Source organism: Chiroxiphia lanceolata, chromosome 2, assembly GCF_009829145.1.
Source record: "Chiroxiphia lanceolata isolate bChiLan1 chromosome 2, bChiLan1.pri, whole genome shotgun sequence".
NCBI lineage: Eukaryota > Metazoa > Chordata > Aves > Passeriformes > Pipridae > Chiroxiphia > Chiroxiphia lanceolata.
The window spans coordinates 32,459,157-32,479,562 of record NC_045638.1 but is presented as its reverse complement, the minus strand read 5'-3'; the positions used below and the strand labels follow the sequence as shown (position 1 = coordinate 32,479,562).

Here is a 20,406-nt window from a genome sequence, read left to right as displayed (position 1 = left end):
CTTAATGGGAATATTGCATGTCCCCTGACAATGTGATTTGTCCCACAGATTCTTAAAACAGAAGGAAGGCTGAGTCTTTTCATACCTGTGTCCTATTCAGAGAAGTTTCCTTCCCATACCTCTGCATCCAGCCAGTGCGATAAATAAACCCCAGCATACACATCACCTTAATCCATCCCGCATATCTTCTCCATCTGCTGTCATCTGCCTCTTCCTCACAATTGCATTGGTTTGTTCAGAGGAAAAGCTGAGAAATGTCTAAACAATATTACCTTGGCACCGTGACGGGTCATGAACTGTTCCTTACTAAGCAGGGACAAGATCTCAGGATTGCAAACCATGGAAAAAAATACATTTCATGTTCTGCAAGGGCCAAAAACCCCAAGTCCAGTCAAGTGCCAGCTATTTGGAAAGACAGGGGTAAAAAAGACCATCATCATATAAATCCACGGTGTCCCTACCCTGGATAGGATTTTGAGCAGTCCTCGTTCTTTCTGCTATAAGAAAACAAGATGAATTAATGTCTTGATAAAAGTTATGGAGACAGCTTCCAGCAATGATTGACTGGGACATATTCCAGGAAGTGCTTTAGGAGAACCATTTGAGCATGCATGGATAAGATTGTGAAGGCTAAAGCTAGACCAGAGTTAAAACAAGTGAGGGATGTGAAGGACAATAAGAGGATCTATAGGTACATCAGAAGCAAAAGGAGGACTAAGGAAATTGTGGCATTGCTGCTAAATGAGGCAGAGCATTAGTGGCACAGGACACAGAAAAGAATGCCCACTGGCATGGTGTGGTCTCGGAGCTCCCAGATTCCTATGGGTAGTAGCAAAGCCTGAGGGAGAAAGATGATGTTTTCAGAAGAGGAGGAGGAATCTATGGATACTTGGATAAACTGCACATATGTAAACTCACAGCATCAGATGGAAAGCAACAAAGCATACTGAGAGCTGGCCAATGTCATTGTGAGGCCATTCTGCCATCTCTGAATGATCATGGCATTTGTGAGAGATCCCTAAGGGTATGGACGTCATGGAAAGTATGGCTTTCCAGAGTTTCACCTGAAACTCTGGAAGATTATTTCCAGACTCAGTAAGAGCAAGAATGTGACTGGAAACAGCCAGCATGGATATACCAAAAGCAAATAATGCCTGACCAGCAATGAGATGGCTGTGTAAAAGGGGACCAGATGATGTTGTTTACTTGGATTTATACTGTGACATGCTTCCCATAGCATCCACAGAGTCAAGCAGGAGAGAAGGACTGGACATGTGGGATTTGCAACAGAGAAAGGGAAAAGCAGCAAAACAGTGCATATTCCAGATCCAGTTTTCTCAAGATTATTATTTCTGAGGTAACAGAAAAGCTCATGGCACAATAAACTGTGGCCTGAATCTGAAATTTTAATACATGAAAGTTGGCAGTTTTTGCTACTGTGTGGGAGTGAGCCTCCAGATGCAGAAGGGCTGTGCTCATTCCAGTGATTATTTTTAGATGATTACCAATGTCCATCTGAGCACAACAATGTACCCTGCTTTCAGATCACACTGAAGTACAAGAATACTTCATTCAGTCCTAATATTTCAATTATACATCTGTCCACCGTGTTCCCTCTGAGTATTATGACTCTGCACTGATGCATAATGATGTTAAGTCCAGTGGTCTTACCAGCTATTAGCCTGCAACATACATATTAGGACTTCCATAATTGTGCTAAAAACTGTTATACATTCATGTGTTCTTAAACTCATTTCCTGGCCCAGACCTTGGCTTCAGTATCATGTTTTTGAGAATTTATGTTTATGGTTTTAACAGCTTATTCTAACATTTGAGAACTTCTCATATTTCTAGTTTACACTTTTAAAAACAAAACAAAATCCCCTCTGTTTAATTCCCCTTATTAGGGGATAATGTAAAAAAACACACAGATCGGTTTTCCTTTTTTTCTTTCTACTTACTCCTTCTCCCCTTCAATGCTTGCAGATCCACATATTTAAAATTCAAAAATTCAATATCCAAAAAAAGTCATATTTTGCATGCGTTTGCCAATTTTGAAATTATTTGATCAACCTGCTTTCAGCACTGACCTGCCAAAATGCAACTTTTACTTATGTTTTTAAAATCCCACAAAAAGAGTACTTGCAACACATAGGCCTGCTTATAGGTAGGGGAGGGAAAGGAATTACCCAGGAGGCAATGGAAAAACTATTCATAGGAGCAGAGGAGCGAGCCAGGCCTCAGGCAGGGCTGATCAGAGGATCAGAGGGTTTCTTGCCCAGCCTACAGGCTGCATCCCTGAGCCTCACTCCCGACCCTTCCCAGCCCGTTAGTCAGCTCTGCCCTTTGTGCACCCCAGGGTGTTGGGTTTGAGTATCGCCAGGCTTGGTGATCTAAATTTACACTGCTGCAGGCTGGGACAGCAGGGCTGCTCCCACGTTAAGGAAACTTCCCAGCTTTTGGTCTCTCCATCCTCTCCTTGCTTGCATGCCAAGGGGCTGGACAGGGCAGGATTGGCCAGGCCTGGCACTGCCTGTCCTCCCGTGCTTAGGCCAGCATATGGCTCCAGCATGGGCTCCCCTCCAGAGGTCACTGACCGTTCCCCTTCCCGCATTCCCTCCTGACAGCCAGCCCTGGCTGCCTGCCCAGATTAAACCCGATAAACCCCGGGTGGGCTGCCATGGGGCCCGCCAGTCGGGCCAGAGTCTGTGGTGGGGCTCAGTAGGGACCTGCCGAAGGCATGGAGTTGGTGGTGGCCACTCTCCTTGTACGCAGCAGCGATGGCCCCTTGCTGTGCTGGCAATCCCTGGGCTGTGCCCCGACCTCCATGGCTACACGCGCAGCTGGGCGTGTGTGTGTATGTGTGTGTGTACGTGTGTGTGTGTACGTGTGTGTGTATGTGCGTGTGCATGCAAGGGTCTGTACATATCTGTGTGCATCCATGTGTGCCCACATGACTGTCGTGTTTCAGCATGTATGCACATATATGTGCATGGGTGTGACATGTGCATGTGCATTCACATATGCAAGAGCACCTGTGTGTGCTCGTGGGCATGTACAACCCTGCATACATGCCTCCTACCTATGTGTCTTTATGTGCGTGTCCCAGGGTACATGTGCCTGCATGTGGGTGCATATGTACGTATGTGTACCTGTCAACCCACACGTGTGTAATGCATGTGTCTATGTGCGATATGTGTTTGAATATGTAAATGTCTGTATGTGCATGGTTATGTACATGTTTATGTGCGTGTATGTCTGTATATGTAGGTGCGTAAATATGTGTGTATGTATGACTGCGTGCAGGCACGCATATGTATATTTGTGTGTATGTGGGTGTGTATGTATATGTGTGTATACGTGCATATATATGTGTATGTCTGTATATGTGTGTGGGGGTGCGTACGTATGTTTGCATGTGTAGGCATGTGTGTGGATATGCCTGTGTGCGTGTATGTATACATGTGTGTGTACATATGTGTCTGTATACATGCGTATGCGCCTGTATACGTGTGCGCGCTGCCAACCAGGCGCGCGCCCCCACAGACCTCCGCGCCCCTCGCCCGCCCGCGACTCTCCCCCCCACGGGTGTTGCGACTGCGCACGAACGGTCCAGCGCCCCGCCCCGCCCCGCCCCGCCCCGCCCCGCCTCGCGCGCCAGGCTGACCGCCGCTCTACTGACGGGGAGGAGCCCCGCCCCCTCCCCACCACCTCCCCCTTGCCCTCTTCCAACATGGCGGCCTTCGCCTCGTATGCGCGAGTGCGCAGGCGCCGCCCCGCCTCGCCCTTTCCGCCGGGCGCCGCCGCAAGCGCACAGGGCCGGAAGGCGTCGGTCTGGCCGCTCTCTATGGTTCCCCGCGGTGGGTAGCGCGCCGCTGCCTCGCCTCGCCCCCGCCCGCGCTGCACGCCGGGACACGGCCGGTCCTCCCTGCCTCCCTTCCGCCCCCCCGCGCGCCCCGAGCCTGCGCCGCGCCGACATCCGCGTTGTCCCAAGATGGAGGCGCGGGGCTCGCGCTGAGCGCGGCCCGGCCCGGCACAGCAGCAGGAGCAGCAGTAGGAACAGGAGGAGGAGACGCGCCCGCCCGACCCGGCCGCCTCTCCCTCTCCGCCCCGCCAGGCCGCGGCTCCGGCGGCACCGGCAGCAGCGGCGGCGGCGCCTCCTCCTCGCCCGCGGCCCGGCCCCGAACGCGGCGCGGCCCCCGCATGAGCCCGGGCGGCGGCGGCGGCGGGAGCGCCCCGGAGCAGCAGCCGCGGCGCCCAGGTCCGTGTGGGTACCGCGCAGGGTGGGAGCGGGGATGGCGCCTGGCTCACGCCGACCCTGGAGGGGAGGGAGTCGCGGGAGAGGCGGCCTTGCCCGCTCTCCGCCGCCGGGGTGGGGAGGGCGGACGGGAGGCGGCGACCCCGGGGTCCTCTCCCGCTCCCCGGGAGGCACATGGGTGTGGAGCCGCCCCAGCGCTCCCCAGGAGCGGGAAGGCCGGCCGGGCGGGTGGCTCCGGGCTTCCCCCGCCCCCCCGGAAAACCGGGTTCGCCGGGCGACCTTGGGTGAACCCGCCTGCTCTGCCTCCGCTACCCGGCCCGGGGCTGCTCCGCGGGACTGCCCTGGGCATAGGCCGGCTCGTTACCATCGGCGCGGCCGCTGCGGTAACGGGAAGTGCTGCGAGGGTCTCTGACCAGTGTGCAGGGCGTGCTTCACAAAGTGGCTCCGTTCACTTACTCGTGTTACCTCCTGCGCAGCCTGAGGAGTTGGGTCTGCTCACCTGTGCGCAGGCAGCCTTGATGATGCATGTGATCGGTCGCTCCTGATTGCGGGTCTTTCTGGGTTTCAGTTTTTAAGCAGTGTTTCTCTTAAAGGGTGTTATGGTTCGCTGTTGATTTGTAAATCAGATGTCTAAGACGATGTGTTGTGGTCGTTCAGAAGTTACTACTGCTTAGGAAACAAAACATGTTCCACGACTCTCCTTTAAGTGGCAGGAACCTGTAATCTGTAGACTTGCAGTTATTCCTTTTTTGTTTTCCCTCCAATTAATGAAAATACTTGTTTGTATTTCCTTCTATGTAATGTGTCTGATGTTCTAACTCTGAGACAAACCACGTGTCTTACACATCACTTCAGGGATGCTCCCTCTGTCTGTATTGAAACTTACCTGCCTCAGTAGGAGTCTGCAGACCTGAAGCTCTATGAGAACTTGGCTTCTCAGATTGGTTCTGTCGAGCATCTTGCATGTCTAGCAAAAAGTTGCTCAGTGGAAAATTGTACCCAGTTCTCACTTTGATTTCCTAACAAAGTAAGACCTACCTGGTTGTATTGTCAGTTTATCTTTTTTTTTTCTGACTGGCTGACTGGTTTGAAAGGGAGAGGTCTAAAAGATAAGATTAAGTTCCTAATTCATGCAAATAGCATCCACTTAGAGAGAGATTCCCTGCTAAGGGAGAAGCTACACTCTTAGAGGTTGTACTGTTTTGTTAAACATCTATGACTGGTGGGGGAGAATAATGCAGGTGGTGAGAGGTACCTCTTGATAAGAATGAAAACTGCAGGAAACAGGCTTTACAGTTCTCACAAACTGCTTGATTTGGATGGTGGCACTGAGTACTCTGTGCCCTTTTATCATGGAAGCAGTTTAAGGTACTTTTGAGAAATTGGAAAACGTGGTAAAACTCAGTTTAATGAGTGTGTTGAATTGAAAATATTAAATGTGCATTGCTAAACTGCTGTGGATATGTGAAGAAAACTATCACTTATGTTTGTCTTTTAAAACAGATTTAGTTTGCAGTGCTTATGACTTGTCTTCCTTATAGTAATATTCTGTCAACTCAATACAGAAAAACATTCAAAGAAGACCTAGTCAACTGCTTAGGTTTACAAAGCTGAAAAATACCTTTAATTGAAATTATTTCTGTGCAATATTACAGATGCTTCATCTCTTTTACAAATACCTTCCATTCTGCTGTAAATGTTTGCTGTTTAATGTAGCATCTTTCCTAATGGAATTAACAAGTTAATTTTGTTTATCAGAGTTCTTTGCTCTTTCCCTTCACTGGAGTGTCCTGAGTATATCCTAGGAATTTAGAAACAAAACCACCAATTTGGCAATATCAGTGGTTGATTTGTTTGGGTTCGTTCTGGGATATGGGTTTTTGACCGTGTAGAAAAAGCCAGGCTTGAAAAAGCAGAGACTTTTTCACAGGAGTGTGCTTCAACGCCTGGATTTCTCTCCAGTTCTGAGTTTCCGCCTCAGAACTCTGAAGTTGTGTGGGTTTGATCCTTTTTTTCAATACCAAACAAAACTTAGTCTTTTTTTTTTTAATTGCTGCTGTTGCTTAAAAACATGCAAACAATGATTCTTTTGTGAATGGATTTGAAATTGGGTGTGTATGTTAAATACATATAGGGATATTCTCAGCTTGTTAGAGCACCTTGAGATTGTCCCTATTCTAATTGACTCGAGAAAATAAAACAGGTTCTTTTTCATATAATTTAACTTCTCTTTCAAAAATATGAAACGACATATGTACCACAGTATCAAATCATTATAATTATGTCCCTTGTTGACATTTTCTTCACTAGTTCTCTGAATTCACAGGTTCTATTAACCAAATAAATAATAGGGGTAGAAATATCTTTGAGTTGAGTTTTAAGTAATAAACACGCTTAATTGTGAACATAAGTATATAACATTTTAATAAACAATAATTAGTGTAGTACATGATATGACACTTTTGATGAAATTAATTTAGTGATTACTGTTTGTAAATATGCATCATCTTAATTTTTGCTGTGTAGGAAAGAGTTTTCTTCCACCCTCTGCTGCTTTTAGTTTCAGTTTACTTAGTGATTGTCCAGAGAGAATTCATCTTTTTTAAGCACAGGAAATGTCTTTCTCCCTCCCCACACTGATGTATTCATACACCTGAAGATAAAAGCCACTAATTTTTAAAAATAGAACATGCAATTGAGGGAAAAGGGGACAGAATTCATGAAGTGTGTAGGCATATATCTCATTTCCAGCATCAGTCTTCATTTCTGGTACTGTGGGCCAGGTCTTCACTCTAATTAATGAATTGATATTGATTTTTAAACAAAGGAAGCCTGTTTTACAATTTTTCTGAATTATCCTGTATATTTAAGGTAGTTTTATAGTTCCATAGAGAAGCAGTGTTGAAAAGTTTCCTGTCATTAATCAAATTCTGATTTGTTCATGGAAGGAGAGGGTTAATACATTTGTTACCAGGGTCTGTAACAAAAAAATCTAGAGTATGTTGTTTACTTAAAAAAAAAATTACTCCTTCCCCCCTCCCAGAAATGTACTGTAAGCATTGCTAAATAGCTGGTTCCCAGAGACAACAGCAATGAGCAAATCTCTTGTTTGAAGTTAATTTTGTCACCTTAGATACTTTGACCTCAGCGTTCACTGCATTAACTTCTGGTATTTGCAGGCAGTGCCTGACAGCCTCATAAGGTTGTGTTGTCCATGAATAAAAGTTTGGGAAAAAGCTGGTTCGTATGAATACTAATGTGTCTAACATATCTGGTTGGTTAGCAGAAGGCCAGCAAATACAATCCAGAGGTAACATTTTGTAACGAAGCCACACTTCAGTAGCTGGACCAGCTGGTGACACATTTCTTCAGAAAATAACCTCATAGGAGAAACATGAAAATGAAACAATGTTGAGATCCAGGTTTGGCAATATAACACGTGACTAAATAGCGCTTTAAATTGCTATTTTTGAATAATTCCACCTTGCTGTGGCTAGGAGTGACAGAACTTATGGACAAAATAACTTACTGGGTCCAAAATTACATTATAAATTAAATATTACCATGGTGTTCTGTCTCAGAAAATATTCTTATGAATGAATCTCTTAAAGGAAGCATTAACTACTTCTTACTTACCTTAATAGGTTGAGCCTGCTTCCCTGTATTATGCAAACTGATGAATGGAGGAAGGGGGTGGAAGTCAGTCTTTACCAATATTCTTTCCATGATCATCCTGCATGGCTCTTTGCCCATGTTTTACAGAGTGGTGAAGAATTAGGAGAAGCTGCAGTTGTTCAGCTGTGTGGAACTAAATGGGTGGCTTCCCTCTGGACTCTCACTTCACTGTTTTAGGTAAGAGGGGTGATTTGCTTCTTTTGAAGCAACTTGCATTTTCTTAGAGCAGAGGTGTATGTGTTTTAACAGAAACTTCTGGTTAGCAAAGCAGAGGTTTGAACTTTTTTTTTCAGTCTGGTGGCTTGAAAGGGGTGTTCGTAGCATGTAACTGTCCCAGTACTTTTCATTGAAAAGTGTTGCTGTTTGCATCCATTCAAGTTACTTTAAAAACATGCTTCATATACTAACGTGATTTCATTTTGAGGATCGTGCTTATCTTATGTAGTATGTCAAAAGTGGGGCTGTCACCAGAGGTGGATCACAGCAGTTATGATTTAGGACAAACGAGCTGATGTACCAGTTGACTGCTTAATATGGAGTGTACTACTTTTGTTTTCCATAGACTTGGAATAGTTTGGGTTGGAAGGGACCTTTAAATGTCATCTAGTTCAACCTCCCTGCAATAAGCAGGGACATTTTCAGCTAGGTCGGGCTGCTCAGAGCCCCGTCCAGCTTGACCTTGTACGTTTCCAGGGTTGGGGCATCTCCCACCTCTCTGGGCAACCTGTTCCAGTGTTTTACCACCCTCATTGTAAAAATTTCCTTTCTTATATCTAGTCCTCATCTACCATCTTTTAGTTAAAAATCATTACCTTGTCCTGTCATAGCAGACCCTTTTAAAATGTTTGTCCTCATCTTTCCTATAAACTCCCCATAAATACTGAATGGCTGCAGTCAGGTTTCTCCAGATCCTTCTCTTCTCCAGGATGAACAACACCAACTCTCTCAGCCTTTCCTCACAGGAGAGGTACTCCAACCCTGTGATCATTTTTGTGGCCCTCCTCTGGACTTGCTCCAACAGATCCATGTCTTTCCTGTGCTGAGAACTCCAGAACTGGATTCAGTACTCCAGGTGGGGTCTCAGAAGAGTGAAGTACAGAGGGAGACTTGCCTCCTTCAACCTACTGGTCCTGCTGCTTCTGATGCAACCCAGGATACATTCTGGTCCGCAAGCCATCAGTATCTCCAAGTCCTTCTCTGCACAACTGTCAATTCCCTCATCCCTCAACCTGTATTGACACTGGGGGTTGTCCTGACCCACGTTCAGGACCTTGCACTTGGACTTGTTGAATGAGGTTCCCACTGGCCCACTTTTCAAGCTTGTCCAGTTTCTTCCTGGTGGCATTCTGTTCCTCAGGCCTGTCAGCCACATCACACAGCTTGGTGTCATCTGCAGGTTTGCTGAGGGTGCACTAAAATCCCACTGTCTGTCAGTGAAGATACTAAACAGTGCTGGTCCCAGTATGGACCCCTGAGGGATACCAGCCGCCATTGACATTCATCTGAACATTGAGCCATTGACCTTCTGCATGCAACCATCCAATCAATTCCTCATCCACCGAAGAGTCCAACCATTAAATCCACATCTCTCTGATTTCAGGTGAAGGGTGTCGTGGGGGACCAAGTCAAAGGTCTTACACGAGTCCAGCTAGACAACATCAGTAGCCCTTCCCTTGTCCACTGATGGAGTCACTCTATCATAGAACAGCATTAGGTTGGTCAGGCAAGACTTGCCCTTGGTGAAGCTGTGGTGGCTGTCTCAAATCGCCTCCCTGTCCTCCATATGCCTTCATGTTCAGTCCTTTTGTGACAAAATGTCAAAGCTGTGACCTAAATAACTAAAGACAAAATTTATGTGTAAACTATAGGATAGTTTGAAACTCAGAGGGAATTTGATCTTGATGGGTTGTGCATCATCCAGTAGGATTGCAAGCACAAAATCATGGAACGTGTATTTGAGGTTTGTAGTTGCTGCATAACTATCTGGCAACAATTAGTCCATATAGTTTGCTTTTCATTCTGGTGTCATATAAGAACTGTGACAGAACTTCTGTCTTGACTGAGGTAGAGTTCTAGAGGTGAAACTAGTTCATCTCTACTTCACAGAGAAGGCCACCATCTTTGCTTCCTTTGACAGACCCCTTTTAGGACTTGTTAATACTTTCTTGATAGTCATTACACCAAAGAAGTTGATGAAACGAGGAGATTAGGATGACAAACACTCCTCTCCCTTACCTTTAGGAGCTGCGCGCAGAGGAGGCACAAGAGCGATCCGTATTGTGTTGCCAAGCTTGCACAGTGCTGAGAGATGCCAGGCTTGTCCAGGCAGCCAGGCTCTGGTATTACTTGTGTGCTCCTGCTCTGGTATGCTCTGTGGGACCCAGGTTGGAGCAGCTGCCGTTCAGCAGACTTGGGGTGTTAGAGGGTGTGGAGCGGCTCTTAAAGGAGCTGAACTTCTGAAGTGGGACATATGTCAAAATACTTCAAGAAAGGCTATCATAGTTGTAGGTGAATTTTTCTTTTGCATTATGGTTAGTCATGTGTTTGAGCTGACTACTGTAATGCTTAAAGTATTTTTATTTTACAGTGTGTTGGTTTTCATTTTCTTAAAAGGAATGAAAAACTTTTACAAAGCTAGATAATACTGAAGAAGTTTACCACTACCGTAGAATTTCTGTTTCTAGTACAGTGTTTCATCTTTCTTATTTGTATAGCCATATTCAGATAATGATTGCTTTTTTTTTTTTTCATAGTGAAATCTCATGTCCAAAGTCTTGGTGATGAATATTATGATTTACTATGTGTATACACCCCACTTTATTTTTAGAAAGTCCAAGGTATACCAGTGTACACTGGCTGAGTAGCTAAATCCAGGCGTGTTTCAGCTGTTGCAGGGAAATTTACTCGTTGTAGATAATAGAAATACATACTTAAGAGTCCACACAACCTGCAAATCCCATCAGAATTCCAGGACAAGGAAATTCCTGAGAGAGTGTACCACTTCTGTGAAACACTGGTATTTTTTGGTTGTGAAGGTTGAGCCCTTTACATAGTAAGCTTGTGATAAATACTCCATTTGCAGGATTCCTATAACCTGAATATCTTATTGAAAGAAGGATGTTTATGAATACTTGTTTTTTATTTGGCTAACGTGATTTTGGTTAAATTTTATTTTGGTTAACATTAAAATGTCAGTTGTGGAAGAAAATTATTATTAATTGAATTTAAATATTTGAAATTGTATTAGAAAATCTATAATACTGGGTAACATACCTACCATTTTCTTTAGGGTAATGCTCTCAGAATTTTTTCTTCTATTCCTGTTGTGTGACAGTTATTGAAAAAAAACAACTAGGCAAACACAACAACCCAAATACACAAGTGGAAAATATCATTTAAGCACTGATAGAGGTGATTTTATGATATCTTTTATTGAACCAGATATGAGAGTTGCAAAACATTTTTTGTAATTTATAATTAATTTCTTAAATATTTTGCAATTCTGTTTAGTACTATGTGGTTAATTCAGTAGTTTACAAGTCTGTGTTATTATAATCCAGTGTGCCTTGAAGTTTCTTTTTCTTATTGAAAATGTATGACATAGTTGTAAACAAGCAGCTCTTTTGGCTGTGGTCATGTCACAGATCAAGATTTTTTTTTTTTTAATGTTGAGTGGACGCAATAGTGTTGGCCAAGAATTTAGTCACACTGGCCATTTACATTTTTTTAGGCAGATGTGGCTTAGTGCTAATTAAGAAGTATTCTAAAGGTGAATGTGAAAGCATGTCTGACTTCATGAAATCATTTTCATTCCTTTTGGACAAGCATTACAGATCCTTATTTCATTTTGTTGTTGGCCATGTAATCTTTGAGCAAATGTTTTTAGTAGACTGCTGAACTCTCTGTTCTGCCTTAGTGGTGACTGGTGGGGTGAGACTGAAGAAGGAGAAGTGGAAGTCCAGGAATTTCAGTTTTGTGTTGCTGGAGTTATTTGCTCTTCTGCTAACTGCATGTTGTTATGCAAATCCCGTCTACATCTCCTCCTTTGTGGTCTTGTTTGCTCTATCAATGGTACTGTCCTACACTACTCCATAGCTTCAGTTATGTTGGGAAGCATTGTTTTCTCCTATTGCTGAGCACTATTCATAAGATCCCTGGTAGATGTATTTGTGATACTTCTTCATGCTGTAGTTGGTGCTCTCCTCCTACTCTGTGCACGCTGAAAATTGGTGCTTTTGTACCTTAGAAGAGAATGAGAAAATTTTATACAGATGACATTGCTCTGTGTATGTACAGGAACAAATAGATACATTGAAGTTCAAGATGGAAGTCCTGCTATGCAAGGTGTGAAAATATTGGTCGCATTTGTTAGAATACTTTTAACTGAACGTCTAATGCAGTTACTGTAAGTGAAGAATTATTCTTCAGTAGAATATAAGGGGTTCTGGGTTTCTGTTGTTGATATGGAGTGGAAGTGCTACCTCCAAATAGGAAAATCATCAATTACTCTTTCATTTGTTCAAATAAATTTTTCTTTTTTCTTCTGACTGGCAGTAAAGTTTTCTTGATACAATTGTGTATCATTAATCCTAACTCTACAGAAAGCTACCATAATTATTAGAATTTTTTGTCAAAATAGCAGCCTTGTTTCATGAAACAGGTAGGGTGCCCTATATAACTTCTTTATAAAGCAAAAAATTGTGTATAAACTGTTAGTGCTTAGAGCTTTACTGGCAAGACTCTGTTGGTCCAGGATCACCCCGTTTCACTTTCCTGATAAAGGAATGGGCTCTTGGCACTAAATGAGGTTTGACATATTTAAAGATAAACCTGAATCTACTCTTAAAGCAACCAGATCGGAATTTCCTTTGTGAGAACTCTGGTCTGTGTTGGAGATCAACCTAAATAAACTGTGTTGGATTTTTTTGTTCTTAATAGAGTTTTTAAACCAAGAAATTATGTATCAAATCTTCATGGTACTGAAAATGTATTACTCTGTGCCAAATGACTAACTTTTTGGAAAGTGATTGCTAGATTTCATAGAATCAGGGAGTGATTAGGGTTGGAAGGGACCTTAAAGATCACCTAGTTCCAACCCAACCCCCCTGCAGGGGCAGGGGCAGGGGCACCTTCCACTAGACCAGGTTACTGAGAGCCCCATTCAGCCTGGTCTTGAAGACCTCCAGGGATGGGAAGTCCTGTAGTATCACTACAGGGGAAAGAATGGGGAACGCTGTTTGTATGAACCTTCTGCTTTTGTAGCTTCCTTAACATAGTAAGTATTTTCTATTGTGTTTTTTTATAGGAAGTATGATTTAATTTGGTAAGTTATATGGTTTAGTTTTAGGTATCCTGTGAGGAGCAAGGAGTTGGGTGCTATGATCCTTGTTAGGTTCCTTCCAAGTAGACATATTCTACGATTCTGTGTTTCCTTTCTTTGCAGACTTGTGACCGCATTCTTGAATGTATTGTCTTGAAGTCATATTGAGCTTCAGATCAATATGGAGCATGGTGCAAAAACTGAACTGTAATGTTTTGCATTATAGGTACAAGAACTGTAGAAGTCCATTTTGGAATTTGAAAGAGCAAGATTGTTCAGCTCTTGAAAGATATGGTATGTTTATGTTTTCACTTATATTATTTGTATTCTAGTAATTATAAAAGCAAATAGTTACACTTTTGTCTCCTGATTTTAAAAAGAAAAACAAAGTTGAAAATAAATTCAGGAAGAAACACACATTCATTTGTCCCTTATTTTTTGATGATGTTAACTATTACTTAGTCATAATTCTCTAGAAAACTGAGTTATTTGATTTTTCTTGGAGAAAATAAATACTCGTGATATAACATTGATGAATTCCCTTTTGATTTAACAAACTCAGCATCATGCTGCTACCATTCATTTATTTCTCCGTGGATTAGATAAGAATTGGTGTTTTTCTGAAAGCTGTGTGGGTTGATTTTATTTGCTGCTGAGCATATTTATAGTCAGGCTTGTACACCCTTTAGATATGAGATATGACTCGAAAAGTAAGTTCAGAACTACTAAAAACTTATGCAATCATCAGTGTAAGTCAAATTTACAGATAGGAATGCTGTGAATTACAGAAATATAATCTTTTCTAACAGTGTTAACATAAACCCATGGTACATGTATCTCTTTGTCTAGACTCCTAAGTGTCCAACCGGTTTAAAAATATGTATGTGTATTGCAGCAGGGTTGGAACTTGAACTTGTAGTTATTTTGATTTCCATTTCCTGACTTTATTCTGGTGTAGTTCTGTGGAGATACCTGGTATTCCTGTGTACCTGGAGATGCACCACTTTGCAGTGTCTTTTAAGTCCTATAGTTCTGCAACGTGGTACATAAAGAATTTTTGAAACTTTTTGCATCACTGCATTCAAAAAACCAATTATCGTTTAAGTTAATTTTTCTACCATATTAAATAGGTCTATTAATGCTTATATAAGATTGTATGTAGTTACTTCAACAACAGCTTCTAAGCTATGTATGTACTTCCTCTTTTAACCCCTTAAAATGTGGGGAAGAGCTCAGTAACTGCTGACAGGAGTTTTCTGTGCCATGGGTTTATGTCTGGATTTTTCTTTCGAAGGTAATTTACATAGGAATGTACTTAAAGTTTTGAAGTCTCAAGTTTGCAGAAAAGTTGTTGGATGTTTTTAAGTTGTTTTGTAGGAAGGTATAGATAGGTGATAATAATATGATTAATTCTAAGCTGGAACTTTAGCTGTAGTGTATACTAATTAAAAATTGTAAATCTGTCAAAAAGCTATAATGTTACATTATCACAATCCAGATGTTCCTGAGAGAATTGTGTAGATTGGTCCTTTACTCTAGCAGGCATCTGGCAGGTAGTGTATATTCATTTTTGCACCCACAGCACCACTGGGACCACCCACCTGCTTCTTGCTCTCCAGTTCAATATCAGTTGTATGTGTGATGGCTCTTCAAACCTAAGCCATTGTTTATTTATTGCCATTATTCCTGCTGGCTGCTTTTTTTCTGAATGTTTAACTGCTTGCCACTGTATGTATGTGTAGAGTCTTTGTAATGGTATGTGCTTCATAAAGTGATGAAGAATTCCCCTCTAGTTCCCCACAAATGGTGAGTAGTGAATACTACTGGAACATCAGAAAAGCTGAATGTCATGCTATAAAATTGCATGGTTGCTTGATCTTAATATAAACTGTATTTAAACAAACATGCTGGTGACACTGAAGACTTGGTGAACGGAAAGGTGCTTTACATGGAAGGCAGCATGAAAACTGGGTGGCAAAAGAAATCAAAATAACAGACCAGAAGCAAAAGGACAGACAGAATGAAAGTTTAAATATTAAAGCTGAAGCAAAGCTGTAAAACTTACCTGAAAGTAACTGAACTTGATAGTTAGTCAATAAAAGAAGAGGTACTAAAAGAAATTTAAATAGATGATTGGATTTCACCTACTGATGTAGGAGGGGCTTTCTATTCATAACTGTATATCATTTTGGAGGGAGCCTCGAGTAACAGGTATAACTGAAATAGAAACAAATGGTTCTGCTGCAAAAAAATTAGGAGTGTGTGTAGTGGAAGAAAAATCAGCTGTAGTCTAAGTGAAAAATGCAGAAGCTAAAGAAAATTTTGTGTCTCTCCTTCTTTTACAAAGGTGAATAAAACACATCTATGATCTTACTGAAATAGCAAGCCAAAAGTAAATGTTGAAGGCAAAATCTAGGGTCCAGAGTTGCAGGGGCAGTTGTAGAAAATGGAAATAACACACAGACCTTAAACTTTGACTTGAGGGGAGGGAACCAGGGCAAACATTAGATATTTTTCTGTTATTCTGTGCTTTGCGAATATCATCGTTTAACCCCAGCTGGCAACTGAACACCACACAACCACTCTCTTGCTCCCCCCAGCAGTGGGATGTGGAGGAGAATGGGAAGAGTAAAAGTGAGAAAACTCCTGGGTTGAGATAAAGACAGTCTGTTAGATAAAGCAAAAGCTACACATACAAGCAAAGCAAAACAGAGAGATTGTTCACCACTGTCAGGCAGGTGTTCTGCCATCTCCAAGAAAGCAGGTAACGTGTGACAGTTAGATGTGTTCTGTCACATGAAACAATGACTTGGGAAGACAAATGCCATGACTCCAAACATTATCCCTGTTCCTCCTTTTCCCCTCAGCTTTACATGCTGAGCATGACACCATATGATAGGGAAATGTCTCTCTGGTCAGCTGGGGTCAGCTGTCCTGGCTGTGTCCCCTTCCAACTCCTTGTACCTGCTCGTGGGTGGGATGAAGAGCAGGAAAGGCCTTGACTCTGTGCAAGCACTGCTCAACAGTATCAAAAACATCCCTGTGTTACCTATACTGTTCCTTGCACAAATCCAAAACACCGCTCCACACTGGCTACTGTGAAGAAAATGGACTCTATTGCAGCCAAAACCAGCACAGTAGAGTATTGACATAAAAGCAAAGTACAGATATTATAGGATGGAGATTTATATAAGTCGATGCTTGATCTCTTTGTATTGAGATGCACAAAATTCTACCTTTATTAAACTCATAACTTGTATTTTTACTGAAGTGTAAATTCCAAAATGGCACCAACTTTAATTTGAAGATAGTAGCAAATTCAGATCCCCACCCCGAATAATTTCTTCAAGTGTTACTTGTCCTCATTATCCTGCATGCTTCAGTTTCTAGTCATAGGGTGTTTGTGTGCTTTCTTTTAGTTGGAAGATATTTGTGTTCTTTCTGTGCTGTGAGAAGACTTAGTTTCTTCCAGTGTCCATAATGATTAACCTGATTAACTTTGAATTCTTTTCATTGTCTAATCACAACGCATTTTCCTCTATCTTTACATTGTCTTTGTAGCTCTTTTCTACTACACTTTTGAAGAATATTGAATAATTGGAGAACTGGGTTTAAGTTTTGAAGGTGTCTGAAATACTTTGTGCAGATGAATAGACACTTTTTCATGAATGCTTCATGAGTCATATCTGTCATTCTTGTGATATTAGGAGCGTGTGTACGTTTGCTCGTTGGTTGTGACTGCCTTAGTCACTTCAGGTTGGCATTTTCCAGGATAGAACCCAATTCTTTTGGTCTTCTAACGAATGTGATTTTGCATTTGTTGTTATTAGTTGAATTGTTTCATTTACTGGGCAGTGGAAAAAAAACCCATATAGATGCCTTATTACCGTTTGGTTGGGGTTTTTTGTGGCTCCATTAGGATTTATACGATCAGGTTGTATTAGTGCTGGTTTATTTTACCATAGGATCATTAATAATTTGACCTTCTAATTAGATGCATGAAGACAACTTCTGGAATTTTATGACTTTTTATGTTTTGTGTGTTGGAAGCAGCACACAGGCAGCAAAAGTAAATGATATTTCCAACCTTATCAAGAAATTAAGGCTTAAATGTGCCTATTACATTATTTATTTGTTTTTTCTCTGCAGATGACAATTAAGATTGAACGTAGGGATTTGGTAAATATTCTTCAAGACACTTGAATCAATCTCAATTTATAAAAGGCCAACTTTCCTATCAGTTGTCAGTTCCTTACTGTATAGAGATGACTGTTCCGTTGTGGTGTTCAAAGTCATTCTGGGAACATATAAAATTCATTCTTGGAGAATTCAGAGGGATTCTTTAGAAAACATACAAAAGCTGTCTTTAGTGGTATCTTCTTGAGAGAGATGATTAATTAAGCAACTCAAATTCTGATGCTGGATGGTAAGGTAGATCATGGCACTTCTTTGTACAGATGTGAATCACCCCCATATTCAACATAGATCAAAAAGAGAATAATAAAAAAAAATTGGATCAAAGACTACTTGGATAGCCACTTCTGTAAAGGAAACCTAAATTCTTACAAGTGCCACCTCCCAAGGCACCCATCTTTTAATAAGGTCAATAAGAAGTTATAGTATACAAAAGTGTTCCTTCTCTGAGGGGTCTTCGAAGATCTCAGATACTGTGTCAGCTGCCAGATTGCTGTGCTCTGACAGAAAATAAACATCAAATAACCCAGGGAAAGTAGTAGGTTTAGGAAATCCATATAAGTAACAACTTTTAATTTGGTGATTTGTACCTGGAAGCTATTTGTCTTTATTTTTCATTGCTGACAAATAAGTACTTAAACTCTTCATGCTGTGGCTTTAGGTTCTGTATGTTGCAGCTGGGGACCTCTTCTTGGCTCATGTTTATAATGGCAGACTTTCAACAGTAAATGAAATATGCAAAGAGATCTCATCAAGCTATGCAACAAAGTTGCTTTTAGCCCCTTCTGATGCATCTGAACTTGCTTTCTGACATCTTGTTCTTTCACTCATTTATTATTTATTTCCTCCCTCTTCTTGAGCTGATAGGAACATTCTTTTCAGAAAATATTCACCTATGCTGCCTTGGAGAAATAGGTGGTGTTCCAAATCACTGTATAAACATTATTTATCCCGTTCCCTCTTGATGAGGGCTAGCCCAAAACACACAAGGTTCTTCAGACATGCAGTTTGAAGACGTGGAACTTGTATATTGTCTTCCTAATTGCAGTAGGGGTTGTTGCAGTCCTGGTTGATTCTACCCCTCATAACTATTCACTAGGCAGATATGACCTGCCCAGTCCCAAAGAGCCTAGCGGCCTTCTTGGGTTTCTTGGACATACTCCACAGGCACAGACTTCGTTTCATACCTTCAGCTGCTCTGTGTGTCTGTGAAAGCCTAAACCGTAAGCCACGATGATGAGAACAGCAAAGACCAGTGAAATTCATTTGAGTACAAAGAATAAATATCTGCTCTGGGGCTGCCGTTCCTACCTTCTAAAAGGTAAGTTAGAAACAGAGGGGTTTTTTGTAAGGGAATTCCTGTGACAAAAAAACCAGTTGGTTTAGGTCAGTTTCCTATTCTTCATAATACCCTCATGCAAGATGTTAGTGTATTCCTCAGTGTGGTTTCCCTTTCCTGATCAAGTAGTGTCCTTTTACTCTCTTACCAGTTGATTTTTTTCTACCTTGTTTGTGTCAGGTAGTCAAAATGTTCTTTGTTCAAACTAGATTCAAAATAAGTGGTCTTTGATGGTAAGTCTCCTTCACCACCCACCCTATGTTTCAACATGCTGGTCTCTTTGCCAGCAGACACTACTCTCCTGATGCATGAATGAAGAAGGTTTAGAAAAATTAGTTCTTTCATCTGTTCTAGGGAATCCTTGCCAATCATATTCTGTCCCACAGGAGTGGCAGCAAGGATAGGTGGGGAAGGTAAAATGAGGAGGAGATAGATGGGAAAAATTATTAATTTAGATTTTTTGCATCTAGATTGTTGAAAAGTAAGTGGCATGAGATTTTTAGATCCCAGTACAGTAAGTCTAGTTTTAAGATATCATGCAACAAATCAGAAATGCTGAAACTACCGTATTCAAAGCTCTGACCCATGATACATTCAATTTGTAGATACAAATTTCACAACAAAACTTAAATGAGTTAACTTCGGCTCAGTGGGATTTGTGACAGTTCAGATAATGCTTCTCTTCATGGAACTGCTGTGGATACTATGTTCGGTGGTGTGGTAAATCTGACTAACAGAGTTGGATCTGTGTCAGGCCTTGGCACAAACTTTTCTTGGCTATGCTTGTAGAGCTACCACCCTAATGTATGTTTTTAACGTTCCAAAATCTGGTGGTGTTTGAATCCAGCACCAGCACTTTATTTGCTCCTTCACTGTTGTCAGTCATGTTCATGGCTTCTCCCATATGAAACAGTCTCAGGAAGACCTTGTTTTACTAAGGTTGCTGGCAGCCTGCTGTTCTAACAGGCTTCCATTTGAATGGAAGACTCCTGTAAGGAACCTTTGCGTGTAGTCTGGGTGATATAGGACCAAGTCTAGGTTGGGAGCAATTGATCACACCCTCTCCAGAAAGGAGCTGATACTTCCAGCAGTCAGACAGAATGCAGGTTTTCCAGTCAACAAGGCTTTAAAGATTATACATCTGTCCTCTGACTAGCACACTGAAAGTTACTTGGGCAAAGTGCTAGAATCAGTGTTAGAATAGGCATCTGTTTCTTTAAAGCTGAGACTTGCCTGAAAGTGGACATTTTCAGGTCTTAAACAATCAGAATGCCTAAGCAGTGTTTTACACCTTAGTAGTTTTACATCACCATCTTAATTTTTGCTGAACTTAAGGAGTAAGGGAAACATAATTGGAGGGAATAAATAGAGGCCAAATTTTGAGATTGGGTGATTTTTATGTTATATTCCAGTTAGAGAACGTTTACATTTTAAGCATGAGTATAAAGGTAGCTGAATAGGAAGTTCAGAATTTTGTCCTTATGTCAGGTAAATTTTAAAAGTTAATGAAATAGAAACAGATAATGTACTGTGTTCTGCATCATCTGTCACTGCATAGTATCCAACTAGCCTAGGAATTATAAGTTGTCTGCCAGAAATGCTTTCTAGGCACTGGGTCTG

The 20,406-nt window shown here is 41.7% G+C and overlaps 1 protein-coding gene across 4 annotated transcripts in view; it reads left to right on the top strand.

Annotated features, from left to right (window-relative positions):
* Positions 1-4,200: 4,200 nt before the first annotated feature.
* Positions 4,201-20,406, top strand: part of UBE3A (ubiquitin protein ligase E3A) — a 54,153-nt gene continuing 37,947 nt past the window's right edge. For 2 of the 4 annotated variants that reach the window (XM_032677876.1, XM_032677875.1), the window contains exons 1-3: positions 4,201-4,261; positions 8,021-8,110; positions 13,480-13,547. The gene's annotated coding sequence lies outside the window, so the exon portion shown is untranslated. The remainder of the gene's footprint in view (positions 4,262-8,020; positions 8,111-13,479; positions 13,548-20,406) is intronic. The other 2 variants (XM_032677879.1, XM_032677878.1) reach the window with 2 other exon arrangements.